The following is a 15512-nucleotide window of genomic DNA, read 5'->3' as shown; positions in this document are numbered from 1 at the left end:
GTCCTGTGGATGATACGTCTGATCAGATTGCTGATGATAGATTCAATGTTACTTCTGCTTTCATTGGATTTGTTTTCTCTCAGGTGACAGACGACAACAATAAAACACATTGTTTTTGCATTACAACACTGTGTGCTGTCAATTATTTTCTGTGGGTAGAGATGTTTTGTTCTGATGTGTGGGTTTGGATACATGAGCTATATTCAGTGCTCCAAGATAATCCAGAAAGAAAACAATCAGAGAGATATCCTAAAATAGATCTCACACCAAACCTGTTACAGAATACCTGAGAATACATGAGCTGACTTTCACTGACATTAAAAGTTGTATAACTGACCCAAGTAGGCTGTTTCTGCCGGAGCATGCTGCACATGTATTATACATTTCAGGGATAGATGATCAAGGGATGGATGGGTGATTTGGTTGATTCAGTATCTTTAACTGGTATTGGTTCAAATTTGTACCTTTAGCTGTTAGAAACCTTTTTATAGATTATATAGTGGAGAGAAAGTGGCTCTGTGAGGGTGTACTAAATGCTACAGCTAATAAGCAGTAAGTCCATAAATGTCAAGCTCATGGGGCTGCTAAAGGCTAAAGGAGTAGTTAGAGGATAACCAAAATCATTAGGTCCCATTGTCTTGGGACCATGAAGGTTTGTGCAAAATTTCATGCCAATCTGATACCTGTTTTCCATTTTCTACCGGCCCAAAGTGGTGGACTGACTACACCTTAGCTGTAGGCTTCATGCCACTTTAGGACAAGAGTGTCTGGACACTGGATTACAGCCCCAAACCATTATTGGACTGAAGAAGGCAATATTTTGATCCTACCATGTCTTCATCATACCAGCGTGCACATTATTCCTCCCTTCTGAGCAGGAGTTTTGCCTCTGTTTTTGCCTTTGCATCAGCTACAACAAACTGTATCTGTACATATGTTCTTGTGTGTAGACACTGAGAGATATTGAAAACCAGATTCCTTGTGTATATGTATGTGTCAACATAAGTGGCCGATCACGTTGATTCTGACCCAGGCAAGCATGGTGGCCAAAAATCACAGAGGTGGACTTTGTAAAACAATGACTAAGCTAAATTCACAAAACGTGCACCTATTCAAGAACGTTTGGTTCCCGCATGTGGCAAACACAAGCTACTTGACACGCAGGCAGATACATTTCAGTATGGTGATCTGCATGCTCACAATGGGACAAATAACACTGAAGACAAACACAAGCAGCCAGGGAGATCTCAGAGCAGAGGAAAAGGTGTGGACCTATTGTCAGCAGCTCTTTTTGTCACACACTGCAATACGCAACAAGCTATCACATTCATTTACGTAACTCCATCAGCAGAATACACATAGTTTAGAATACATCACATATTATGAACAGGAAATCCTTGTAGCCATTAAAATTATGAGTCCATTATGTGACATACAGTATTAAGCGCCTTCAATCCAGTCTAAAATACCAAACTCTATAAATTGATCAAATTTGAATGAAAAGTCAAAATGAATTTATCCCAGGCTTTTATAAAGTTAATTTATTTAGAAATAGAAACAACTTATCAAAGACAAAGTAAAACTGAACCACCTACATTTTAGTCCATGAAACTGTTGGTCTCTTAACAGCAACTGGGAATGGTTCATATTTCATCTCTTCAAAATTGATACTCAGTCTTACATGATAAACTGGAATTGCAGCTGTGGCACTGAGGACAACGTGTTCTTAGTTTAATATTTTGTGTTACAGTTAATATTATTTAAAACTTCACATGGCTGTGTACACCAGATAATAAGCCAAAACAGGTGATTACCACAACAATAAATGAAATGTGAAAAAAATCCAGTTTGAACTGCTATTCATTATAGATCTTTTTGGTAATCTGTAAATGCTGATTTAATTAATGTTTATCAATTTTTGTTAGCCTTTCTAGGAAACTCTGATGGATATTGGAATCAGTTTCTGAACTATTTGTCACTGAACTTCTACTTTCTGAATTTCTCTCATAATAGGCCAAATCGCTCAAGCCTTTCTTGGAAATATACCAGTAATTTATTGATTAGCTTATATTAAGAAAACATCAACAATCTGACAACAACAGTATGCATTTTTGTATATGGCTGTTTTTGCTGGCCAACACAGCCCTTATACAATGATGCCTAATGACAGAGCATTTCCAAGAAAACTTACATCAATCCAGGAAGGATGTAGTAGGGGAACTTGGGTCAAATTTTTTCAACTTTTCAGTCATTCAGTATATCATACAAAAGAGATCATGTTACCTTACAGGAGGCCAGTCCTGTTTCTATAAAAAAGAAATTGATTATATTTAGAGAAAAAACTGTCTTACAGCTTATGTTTTTACCTTCAAAGTTAAGCTGTTCCAGTGCAGACATGCAGACTGCAAAGTTATGAGTTAAAGAAATGAAATATTCCAGGAACACAGAAGTTAGTGTAGTTTGAACATAATGGGGTGGGGGACTGAAAGCGCACCCACCTCCACCTTACAAGCCACATACTTTGTTTCCTTCTCATGATGACAGGGAGCCCAAAGGCATCTACCAGTCCTCGTTTTGGATGTCCTGATTGGTTCCCATGAGGTTGATCTACAGCACTCAGCCTGTAAAGATCTCAGATGAGCTGCTGAGTGCAGAACTGACATATGGATGTAATTTACTGGTACTCTGACATTAACAATGGATAAGATGTGGATGTTTTATTCATCAGTCATTTTTTTGTCTGTCATACAGGTAATTATGCATTATTATTCAGTTTCTTTTTTGATTTCAATTTTACCATGTGATCATTTTGTAAGAGCCTCTAATTAATTCAATTTATCTTTTTTTTTTTTTTTTAGATACAACATGTTTTGGCCACAGGTGAGTTTTCTGACTTATACAGTTTTTGTGAGAAGCATGTTAAGTGGTTTGTAAAAGTAGGGAAGGAAGGAAAAGTACCCCAGTCTCAAAATTCAGATTTAAACCAAACCCAAAAAGAAATAACAGAGCGAATAAAGACGGTACAGCAAAAGCAGCTGATTGTGGTTAATTGCTCGAGCAATTTATTTAGTGAATGCCAGATGAGCGATATTTTTTGATGAACCAATATGTGGAAATGAGTGATTGTGAATGATTTACCCTCAGTGTGTTCACCATACAGACACACTTCTGGTAACTGAAAGAGTTGGGTGTATTAAGTGATTAACAACCTGAGTGGTTGAAAATGATAATAGCTCAGGGACAGGACTCCACCACAAGAGGGCCTCCTCAAATACTACACATCACTGTTTGTCTGGCATTTCACACATGATGAGAAAAAAAATCACAATAACATAAATTTAGAAAGGCAAAATGCATAAAATGTTTAGTGTTGGCTTATTTTCACCTGTTTTATCTAAAAATATATGAAAATAATACTCTTCTAGTTTGTCTGTAGCATTCAGTAAGTAAGATAAAACTGATCTTATTACACTGCAGGGCGTTATTTTGCGCAGTGTTTTTAGCTTTAATAATTCCAATTAATTTCAGAGTGATTTACAATGTGTTAGATACACTGTTTGCCCTTGTCTTTCCTGTATAGAAATATATTAAATAAATCCATTGTTTTTCTTTTTCTCAGGATGTGATATTGTGTCAGTGACATCCCCTTCAGCATCAACACTGAATGTGATTTGGAGCAGCTACCCTGGAGCTTCAGTTTATTTACTGGACTTGAGAGTTTTGAACTCTACCACTATTGCCCCAGTGGTGGTGATGCAGTCAGCATATAGCACACAAAGGGTGATTCAGGGGCTAAGACCTGGACATGTCTATGAAGTTACGCTAAAGGTCTTTGAGGGTATGACTGTTGCGTGCACAGACATTGAAATAACCAAGACAGGTAATGGCACAATTTTAAAAAAAAACTAACCATTTTAATGAATCGGAAGAATCCCTTTGTTGAGTTAATACTGAATTCCTCATTTTACATTCCCACAGTGCCCGCCACATCTCAGATCACCTTTTCCAAAGCTATTTCAAGTACATCTATAAAGTTTGAGTGGTCCAGTGTAATAGGGGCGGACAGCTACATCTTGTTTGTGGAGGAGTTGTTTAGTTCTCCTGCAAGGAAATACAACCAGACCTTCACAAGCCTACATGGACAAGTGGACGGCTTAACTCCATCTACAACTTACAGCTGTTATGTTTACTCCTCCAATAGTGCTGGAAGGGGTGCCCAAAGTAGTATAAGGACAATCACGACGTGTAAGTGCACATAAGATGCTTGTTTAGTTGATTTCATTAATCATTTACACCTCAAAATTTATGAAAACATAGGTAGAATTTTTTAATGTATTATAATGTGTATTTTCTCTTGGAAGTGGTGCAGCCACCAACTGGTGTGACCCTTGAAGCGACAGGAAAGAGCACAGCCCGAGTGACATGGAACTCTGTCAGTAAAGTCCTGCTTTATCAAGTGACTGTGAGTGACAACGACAACCCCAGCAACGCCCCGGTCATCAGAAACACTTCCTCCACATCCATGGATATCAGTAATCTGGAGCCCTGCTCCAACTACACAGTGGGAGTATCATCAGTCAATGTCTTCTTGGTGCCTGGGGAGGCCTCTAATGTTACATACACTACTGCTAGTGAGTATTTTAACAATAGACACTCACTCATCGTTTGTTTTTGAGCTGTTAAAGAAGGCTGCAGGACTTCAGGAGCCCAAACAGAACATTAGGGTTAAGCTAAACAAATATACTGAACATCTATTTACATTTTTTTAACACTTTCTTTTCAGCCGTAAACCCGGTGACCACAGTCTCTGTGGTCTACAGCTGCTCCAATGGCATGGTGACAGTGACTTGGGATTTGGTGTTCGGGGCAAACTTGTACAGGGCCACGGCTCTCGATGGCACCGGCGAGTCCCTTAACTGTACATCTGCCTCCACTAGCTGTCAGATCACCATGCTCAAATGTGGTGAGAAGTACCAGGTCCGTGTCACAGCCATCTCTGACGACTGTGAGAGCATCTCCACCGTCTCCTCCTTGTTTGAGACAGGTGAGTGGAGCGCCTGCTCATGTGGAAACCACACACGTCGCTTGTATTTGTCTGCCATTCCCTTTTCAATGCTTGCATTGTCTGTGCCTCATCACCTGTCTGTACATGTGTGCACACACCTTCTCTAACTGTCACATACACTCACACTTGTGGACGTACTCTAAGCTCTTTATCACAAACCTTCCCCATGAGTATGTCCTTTGGGAAGCTGTTTAGGTTCCTCCCATGGTGTCCTATGCTCTTTTCTCATGCTGAGCTGTGAAACACACCCTCTCATTAGCCGCCAAGACCTGCCATCCAACACCAGTCAATCTAAAGATCTTTACAGTCTATTGAAATAAGTGAGTAATCCCAAAGGTCAGCTATAGTATCAGTCTGGAAAATGAAAAGGTGAAGGAGACACACAGACACACATATACTGTACAGTCTGCCCAAGGAAATGATCTAGAGTCTAGCGTATACACACACACACACACACACACCTCTCCCAACGTATAGGCTTTTCTCTCTACTTTCCTCATTCAGCCAGAGTTTGGATGATTTCCATGATGCAACTTTGTTTTGAATTTCTCATTCATTGTGCAGTACTGTCTAATTCTCTGTCTCCTTTCTGTTACCTCCAGTCCCCTGTGCTCCAGCTAATCCTAAGACCCTTCACAGTTGCTCCAGCGACGCGATTGCCTTCAGCTGGGAGCCCACCAACAACACCCTCTACTATGTGGCCACGGCGGAGGACAACGGTGGCACAGTGACTCAGTGCAAGACGGTGGACAACACCTGTTACTTCACTAATACGGGCTGTGGTCAGTTCTATAAGTACAATGTGTACGCCGTCAGCTCTGAATGCCAGAGCGAAGTCAGTCAGCCTGAGTTTGTCAGAACCTGTGAGTTGGACTTGATTTGTTTTTTTACACTATTCATTGTGATGTTTCTGAGATTTTAATTTTTGTTGACAATAAGAAAATATTCACCAACACTACAGAACTACTGAAACTACTGAAGCTGTTTCAAGAAAATCTGTTTTTATTTAAATTTATATGCAATAAATGTGGTATTGATCCAATGTCTACTTGTGGGAAGACTAAATAAGAATACGGCTCATCCCACTCGTTGCCTGATTCTTCTCTATTTTCTTCCTCCAGCTCCTTGTCTACCAACAAATGTAAAGACAGCAGCTGAGTGTCACCCCGACAAGCTGATCACAACCTGGGACTCTGCTGCTGGAGCTCTTTCCTACACTGTAGAAGCACAGGGAAACACTGGAGAAATCTACAACTGCACCTCGTCCTCCAACAGCTGTACGGTGACCGGCGTGCCATGTGGCGAACACCTCAGTGTGTGGATTGTCGCCTCCAATGACAAATGCTCCACTAACAAGGTCTTGGGAGAAGTGGCTCAGACTGGTATGTACTGGCAGCCATGTTATAGTTCCTAACATGTGAAACATATATCACTGGTGCTCTATTACTCTGGTTTGTTTAATGAGAGATTGGCATTAAATGCAAACTTTGCCCCTCTCTCCAGTTCCCTGCCCCCCAATCAATGTCTCAGCATCAGTTGACTGCAGCCAAGACTCTGCAAGAGTTAACTGGACGACAAAAGCTGGTTCCGTATTCTACATTGCCATTGCTCAGGATGCAAATGGAAATACACACAGCTGCTATTCAATGGGCACCAACTGCCTGATCGAAGGCCTGAGATGTGGGCAGAATTACACCACCAGCGTTATTGGCACTAATCTCAAGTGCAACAGCACAGCCAGCGAGGAGGTTCCCTTCATGACAGGTAGGTCAGAAGGATGGATTAGATGATTGTGTCGTCAGGAAAAAGACAAAGAACCTTTGCACCAACTGAAAACTCTGAGTATTCATCTCCATACTCTTTACACACATACACTTCCCTCAAAAAAAATTGAGCAAAGTAAGATTTATTGTATCCATACACCCTCAGACTGAATCCTCTGCTTCTTCTCCAGCACCGTGTCCACCAACCAACATTGAGGCATTCAGAGATTGTGAAGCCAACCATGCTCTGATAGTGTGGCAGAACCATCAGTCCACGGGCCTCTACACAGCAACTATAGAGGATCAAAGTGGAGCTCAACTCAACTGCACCAGCAACACAGTCAACCACTGTAAAATCACCTCTCTGCCCTGTGGGAAGAAATACAGCGTCTCTGTCACCTACAATGACGGAAACTGTCCGTCCACCTCGACACCTATCAGCATGGACTCAGGTAGTAAACTCAGAGGGGTCAGTTGTGTCTCTCTGTATTAATGATGACCAAAAATTTGAATGATGCATCACTGTTCATTTTTTACCCTCTCTTATTCCAGTGCCATGTGGCCCTGAGGATGTGAGGGCCAGTGTGACCTGCGTTACTGGAGAGCTGACTATCACCTGGAATACCTCCGTTCCTGCAGAGAACTATACTGCCATCATCTCCGGAGGAATGGGTCAGACTCTATACTGTAACTCCACAGAGATGCAGTGCTCCACGGGAGAGTTGTTGTGTGGAAGCTCCTATGGGGTGATCGTCTTCTCTGTCACCGGGACATGCTTCAGTCTGCCCAGCACAGAAGTCACAGTGCAAACATGTGAGAAAAGCAGATTTATCATTCCTAAGGACAAAGATACAGCTGAGGCACTTTCTTGAACAGATCCTCAAACTTCTCCTTCATATTTATTTCCCTTCAGTGCCGTGTCCTCCCACCAACATCTCAGCCGTGCACACATGTGCTCCGGATCCCGTACCTGTGTCATGGGTGGCCAGCGACAGTGCCAAGTACTACACTGCTGTCGCTATAAGCAGCAGAGGTCACAGGTCAAATTGCTCAACCAGTAACACTTTCTGCAGCCTCCCTGAGCTCCAGTGTGGGGAGTTGTACAGCATAGGTGTTTCAGGAGCTGATGACAACTGTACAGGTCAACTGAGCAACACCATCTCTCTACACACAGGTAACACGACACTGACCACCCACACCATTCTTGATGTTAGTAATAGGCAGCTCAATTAGGAGATTTTAAATAGACATTACAAAGTGATTAACTTCATGAATAGTGACTGATGTTTTATTTAATTCCCTCTCCAGAGCCATGTACTCCGTCTAATGTGTCCAGCCAGCTGATCTGTAGCGCTGGCATTGCTCAAGTGTCCTGGGCCCCCAGTGCAAATGCAGTGAGCTATGGTGTGAAAGCCACCAGCAATGGACAGACCCTCACCTGCAACGCCTCCAGCCCCAACTGCACACTGAGTGACCTGGTCTGCGGCCAGGCGTATGAAATTCATGTGACTGCTACTGACGGCACCTGTGTCAGCAACTACAGTGATCCCTACATACAAGACCAAGGTACTGAGAGAGAGGTCGAGCCACGTTTGATCAGACCTACTACTCTACTTCTGTGACTAGCTCTTGATGTGATGTGGTAAAGCCCATAAAACTTTAGTGTGTTTGGTGTTTTGGTGTTTAGTGTGTTTGTATAAGCACTTCAGATGAACCCACCAGCCACTTTCTGACTTATTCTTATCATTTCATGTCTCTGTTAGTACCATGCGCTCCACAAAACGTCAGCGCAAACGTGTTGTGTGGCACCAGTGACTTAATGGTCAGCTGGATTCCTTCTCCTGAGCCCTTCAGCTACTATGTGACTGCTGTGCCACTGGCAGGAAACATCAGTTCAGCAACCTGCCACACTAACAGTGCCAACTGCAGTCTGAGTGGTCTTCAGTGTGGACAGATTTATAATGTCTCTGTCAAGGCTTCCTCTGGCAGCTGTAGTGGACCATACAGCTCCCCACAAACTGTTCAAACAGGTAATGAAGATGTTAATAAAAGAATAATAACATCCATCAACTATATTTTCTTTCTTTGATTGATTTCATGCATTGTGATATCTTTGTCCAGCACCCTGCTCCCCTCAGAGTCTAACAGCTGTGGCACACTGTGGCACAAACTCTCTTCTCACCACCTGGAACCCCTCTCTTGGTGCTACCACTTACACAGCAACAGTGACGGGCCCCAACGACTTCTCTGAAACCTGCTCTTCATCAAACCTCACATGCTCTGTGTCTGGCCTGCAGTGTGCCAGCCAGTACAATGTCACAGTAACATCTCAGGATGGCCACTGTGCCAGTGCTCCCAGTAAAACTGTTATAACAACAGGTTGTGTATACATGTTTTGTTCATTTTATTTATCTCAAAAGGATTTTCCTAACATGGAACTCATCACGTGACACAAAACTCCTGTCTGCTTCTTCCATCAGGACCATGTGACCCTGTCAACATGACCAGCAAACTCCACTGTGGCTCTGACATGGCCATGGTGTCCTGGGTTGCAGCTGCGGGAGCAGTGACCTACACTGTAGTTGCTAAAAAGGGCAGCTCTCAAAATTATATTTCCTGTAGGAGCAATACAACTTCCTGTCAGCTAAACCAGCTTCAGTGTGGAAAAGTTTACAACCTGACTGTAGTGGCTGAGGATGCCACCTGTAACAGCACTGGAAGCGCCAGAGCAGTCCTGATGACAGGTAGAAGATCTGTATGTCTTTAGAAACAACTAAAACATTTACCTAAAACACTACTGATCCTTCTCCCTTTCTTTTCCCTCTCAGCTCCTTGCTCTCCCTCCATCCAGAACAGCACCCAGATCTGCAGCACCAATTCTTCCTCTCTGTCATGGACGCCAATGGCCGATGCAATAGGTTACATAGTTAACGCGACAGCTACAAGTGGGCACAAGGTTTCGTGCAGCTCAGCCACTGCTACATGTAACCTAACTGATCTCCAGTGTAGTGAAACCTACACAGCCACAGTCGTAGCACAAGGAAGCCAGTGTGACAGCGCACCTGGGTCCAGCACCAACATTACTACAGGTGAGTGTGTGCATGAATGTGAGAGAACATTTAGTGTATCTGTGTAAAAGAATCAACCCTTGCTTCTTCCAGCAGGTAAACACTCACTTATACTGTACCTTCTGCCGTCTTCTCAGCCCCGTGTTCTCCAGCCATCCTATCTAAACAGTATGCATGTGGCACCAACACAGCAATGTTCAGCTGGACTGACCCTGTGGGAAGCCTCAGTTTCCTGGCTCAGATAGCCAGTGAAGGGTATCAGGATAGCTGCCAGTCTACAAATACCAGCTGTGTGTTCCAAAATCTTCCCTGTGGTTTGGATTTCAATGTAACAGTCCAGGCTCAGGGGTCACAGTGCAACAGCATCCCAAGCGTCAGTGAATCCCTTCAAACAGGTAATTTTTCCACCAATATGAACCTCACAATGTCAGTTAATGCCTTTTACGTTCATAACTTTGTTCTCATCAATCTTTTTTTTTTACCTCCCCAGTCCCCTGTGCTCCACAGAATGTGAGCGCCACTCTAGTGTGTTTCAATCACTCAGCCTTGGTGACGTGGGTAGGAAGCTCTGGTGCTGTAGGATACAATGTGGCGTTGACGGGCCAGGATGGACACACACACCACTGCCACACTAACACTACCAGCTGCCAAGTGCTTGACATCCACTGTGGTGAAACCTACGACATCACAGTCACACCGTACTCAAAGACATGCACAGGAAATCCAAGGGCAGTTTCCGTCTTTAGAGCAGGTGCAGAAAGACTTCATGTCCAAATTCTAACTGTTACATTTCTGTTTAGAAAAAAATGACAATATTAAACCCTTTTTTCTACTCTTGTCTCCAGGTCTTTGTGCTCCCAGTAATGTCACCGTGTCTCCAGCTTGTGTGGACAGCACTGTCTCTTGGTCTCCAGTAACAGGGGCGGAGATGTACATAGCAACAGCCGCTGCAGATGATGGACACACTCACACTTGCAGCTCAAACTATTCCACCTCATGCAATTTCACTGACCTCCACTGTGGGGAAATCTACTCTGTCACTGTAGTCACTGTGGACAGGGGCTGCTGGAGCGAACCGAGCTCAGCTGTGGTGCTCAGAACAGGTGAGAGGAACCTGCAATGAATTTGGGTTCTTTGATATGATGTTGTCTGTCTTCAGGCTCTTTTAATCACAAGGGATTATTTTCAACCTCCCTTTGTATCATCCCAGCTCTGTGTCCACCTGCCAACTTGACGGGCCAGGTCAGCTGTGGTAGCAACACCCTGACCCTCACGTGGGACCAGAGTCCAGTGTCCGGGGTCACCTACACTTCACAAACTGAGAGGATAGGCAGCGCACTCCCTCCGTTGGTGCACACCACCTCTAACACTTCATACACTTTGACCAACCTGCTGTGTGGGCAGAGATATACTTTCCGCATCGCAGCACAGGATGGAAACTGCCGCAGCGGCTTCAGTCCACCCATAGAAATAAGCACAGGTAGAATGCGTTTCTATGGCAACGGCTGCAGTAGACATCATAACCTAAAATCAACATACATTAAGTGTCGGTTTTCCTCCTCTTTCAGCCCCGTGTCAGCCCTCCAACCTCACTGCTCGTGTGGACTGTGGGACAAACAGAGGGAATTTCTCCTGGGTTGAGAGCACTGGAGCAGGTTTCTACACTGTTGAGGTGACAGGAGAGCATGGCCACGTGGCATCCTGTTCCTCCAATGACACCTCCTGCGCTGTAAAACTTGACTGTGGCCGCTCATACTCCGCTACACTGGTGGCCTCCACGGAAAGCTGCAACAGCACCGAACATGCTGACATTCATTTTGACTCTGGTGAGATATGAGGACAAGCTCAGGGATATACACACACAGACATACATGCACATGTATGGGCAACAGGCAAAACCTCTTTTAATATGCAGATTTGCTTGATCACTAATGATTTAAGATTGTTCCAAAATGGGGCCTTATAGGTCAAGGTAAGAGGATGGCAGTAACCATATAATGGGTGAAAACCTATTTAAATTTTGTCACCAAATGGTTATGATTTGTTTACAGTTTATTCACTCATCAGCACATGTACTCATCTGTGATCAAACTCTCTCCCATAGCTCCCTGTCTCCCAGAAGACGTCGTAGCAGATGTAGAGTGTAACACTAATGTGATGAATGTGAGTTGGGCACGTACCACAGGCTCAGATAACTACACTGCCTGGGCCATCAGCACTGATGGACACAGAGCCTCTTGTAACTCAACATCCACCTCCTGCTCCATCCACGACCTACAGTGTGGCAAAGTCTATGAGGTGGCCGTCACATCTTCCTCCATCCACTGCAGTGTCATTGCAGGCTCTGACTACAAGGTTCAGTCTGGTGAGTGCAGCTCTTATATGTAAGTTCATAACTTACATATAAACCAGTATAATGATGTCGCTGAAGAATAAATAACATGATTCTAATGGAATATTTCCTGTTTTTTTTTTTTTTTCAACCACTCCCAGCTCCCTGTAAACCTGAGAACACAACTGTTGACCAGAACTGCAGCAACAACGTCATGACAGTAAAGTGGAACCAGAACGGCATAACACAGAACTACACTGTGAAAGCCACTTCTGCTTCAGGTGTTAACTCGACCTGTGTCTCCCCTGAGAGCAGCTGCTCCTTCCTGGACCTGAGCTGTGGTCAACTCTACACTTTCACTGTGATGGGACACACTAATGTGTGCATGAGTGAAATAAGCAGCCCTATAGAGAAGCTCACTGGTACGCTGAATAAGTTTGCTTAGCTAACCATTTCTTAAAAGAATAGTTTTATACATCTTCTTCTTATCTAACTCTTGACATGAAAGCTTATAAGCTTATTTTCACTTTTCTATAGCCATTTCTTTATTTTTAGTATTTTTATTTTAGTGTTTCTCATTTTTACTGGACTCCTCTTCTAAGCTGCACATCTCTTCTTTTCTAGCCCCATGTCCTCCCACCAATGTGTCTGCTAAACTGAACTGTACCACACATAATGCTCTGGTCCGGTGGAGTAGCACAGCTGCAGCCACAGCCTACAGTATCCAGGCAACCTCCGCCAATGGACACATATCCTCTTGCAGTGACATGGGGACATCTTGTATCCTTAACAACCTGGTCTGTGGACAGGAGTATTCTGTTGTTGTGGAAGCAATGCACACTGGCTGTCCAGGACCCACCAGTGCACCGACCAGTCTCCTTACAGGTGCGTACAACTTGAAACTTTGGACTAGTAATAGTTATTTTATTTGAAAAAATAAAATAAAACAACCTGATTTTTTTTTTCCTCCCCTCAGAGCCCTGTGTTCCCACAAATCTCTCTGTCCACTACAATATGAGCACTGCCCACATGATGTGGGGTGCAGCAAGTGGTGCCAGCTCCTACTCAGTTGAGGCTGCTACTGATCAGGGCTCCACGGTCACCTGTAACACTACCAACAACGGCTGCTTCCTGAATGGTCTCCAGTGCAGTCAGATCTACAACGTGACTGTGACTGCACACAACATGGCCTGTTACAGTTTGACCTCTGAAACCCATTTCCTCATGACAGGTTAGTTAAGTGATCAAGAAAGTGTGTGTGAACAGCTATGGCTCTTGTATAACTATGGCAATGTCTTCGATATTCACGTGTGTCATCCCTTCATTCAGAGCCCTGTCCACCCACCAATGTTAATGTCAATATGGCGTGCGAGCAGCGTGCTGCGACAGTTTCCTGGGATCAGAGTGACCTCGCCGTGGGTTATGTTGCCTACTTTGACAACCGAAATGGCCACTACACTTCCTGTTCTGGAACAGACACCCAATGTAGTGTCACAGGACTGATGTGTGGTACAGTTTACAGAGTCTGGGTCAAAGCCCTGGGACAGCAGTACAACAGCTCTGACAGCACAGTGGTGTCTCTTACATCAGGTAAAGACAACAATGCACTATGTTCTTGAAAATCTGGCAATAGTAGTATAAAACAAAAAAACAGTGCAGCAGGCAGCAGTGCGCATTTATACCCACTTCCTGTGAGCTTAGATTCTGTTCACCATAAATTGTTATAGATGATTTGGCTGCAAATGTTAAGTCATATTCATCCTGATCCCACAGGGCCTTGCTGGCCGAGCGGCATTGAAGCCATTATGGACTGTGAGGCCCGCTCTGCTACCATATCCTGGCAGCCCAGTGTTGGAGCTGTGTCCTATGTTACTGAGCTTACAGCTTCATCAGGCCACACAACCAACTGCACCGCCCACCACACCAACTGTCAGCTGAGCTCTCTGCAGTGCGGAGAGGAATACAACGTCACTGTGACAGCTGTGGGAGAGACCTGCAACAGCACTGCTCAAATGCCGGGATACCTCGCCACAGGTACAGTATGTTCAACTGTGTGTGTATGTAGCATGTCACCTGTTGTGTTTGTGGCAGACAAACCATTTTACAACCAGTAGACAGCCAAGAATATACTGGTTTTCATAATAGTTTTATCATTGTTCACATTAATTTTCATCACACTGAGTGTAACTACCTCTGCATTAACCATTTTTCCCCTCAGAGCCCTGTGTTCCCACAAATCTCTCTGTCCACTACAATATGAGCACTGCCCACGTGATGTGGGGTGCAACACGTGGTGCCAGCTCCTACTCTGTTGAGGCCGTGACTGACCAGGGCTCCATGGTCACCTGCAACACAACAAAAACCAGCTGCTTCCTGAATGGCCTGCAGTGCAGTCAGATCTACAATGTGACCGTGATGGCACGAAACCTGGGGTGCAACAACACTGTGACCTCTGAACCCTACCTCCTCATGACAGGTGTGTCACCTCAGTGGGAAGAAATGTGAAATAGCGGAAACCTTTCTCTATGTACAGCTATGACTCTGTATGTCTTTCCTTTATGGGTAAATGTGTGTGTGTTATCCTTTCATTCAGAGCCCTGTCCACCCACCAATGTTCAGGCCAATATGGCCTGCGAACAGCTTACTTCAGCTGTTTCTTGGGAGCAGAGTGACCTCGCTGTGGGTTATGTCGCCTACTTTGACAACCAAAATGGCCACTACACTTCCTGTGTTGCCATAGAGACTCATTGTACTGTATCAGAACTGATGTGTGGTACAGAGTACAGAGTCTGGGTCAAGGCCCTGGGACAGCAATACAACAGCTCTGACAGCACGGTGGTGTCTCTTACATCAGGTACTGACATACTCAGTCATTTTCTGTCCCTTTTGTATTTTTTTTTTGGGTCCATTAATAAACATACTCATGCTGTTTCCTCAGCCCCGTGCCTGCCAAAAGAGGTAGAAGTAGAAGTCGACTGTAACCCTGATGGTGCCGCCGTTGTGTCCTGGAATGCTACGTATGGCACAGCAAACTTTTCCCTGACAGCCATTGTCAGTGGAAGTCTTCAGACTCTGTGCACAACTCAGGAGAATAAATGTAATGTCACAAGTTTAAGTTGCGGGGAAACCTACAACCTGAGCCTCACCACCAGCAACAAACAGTGCAGCCTCACAGCACCGATGCACGCTAACCTTACCACACGTGAGTTGATCGTTTACAGTCTTCATTAGTGGCAACTGTTATTTTGGGTTTTATTTGTTCAAGATTTGGCTCTTACCCTTCC

The sequence above is a fragment of the Toxotes jaculatrix genome, chromosome 14, assembly GCF_017976425.1.
Source record: "Toxotes jaculatrix isolate fToxJac2 chromosome 14, fToxJac2.pri, whole genome shotgun sequence".
Taxonomy (NCBI): domain Eukaryota; kingdom Metazoa; phylum Chordata; class Actinopteri; family Toxotidae; genus Toxotes; species Toxotes jaculatrix.
This window is presented reverse-complemented; position numbering follows the sequence as displayed.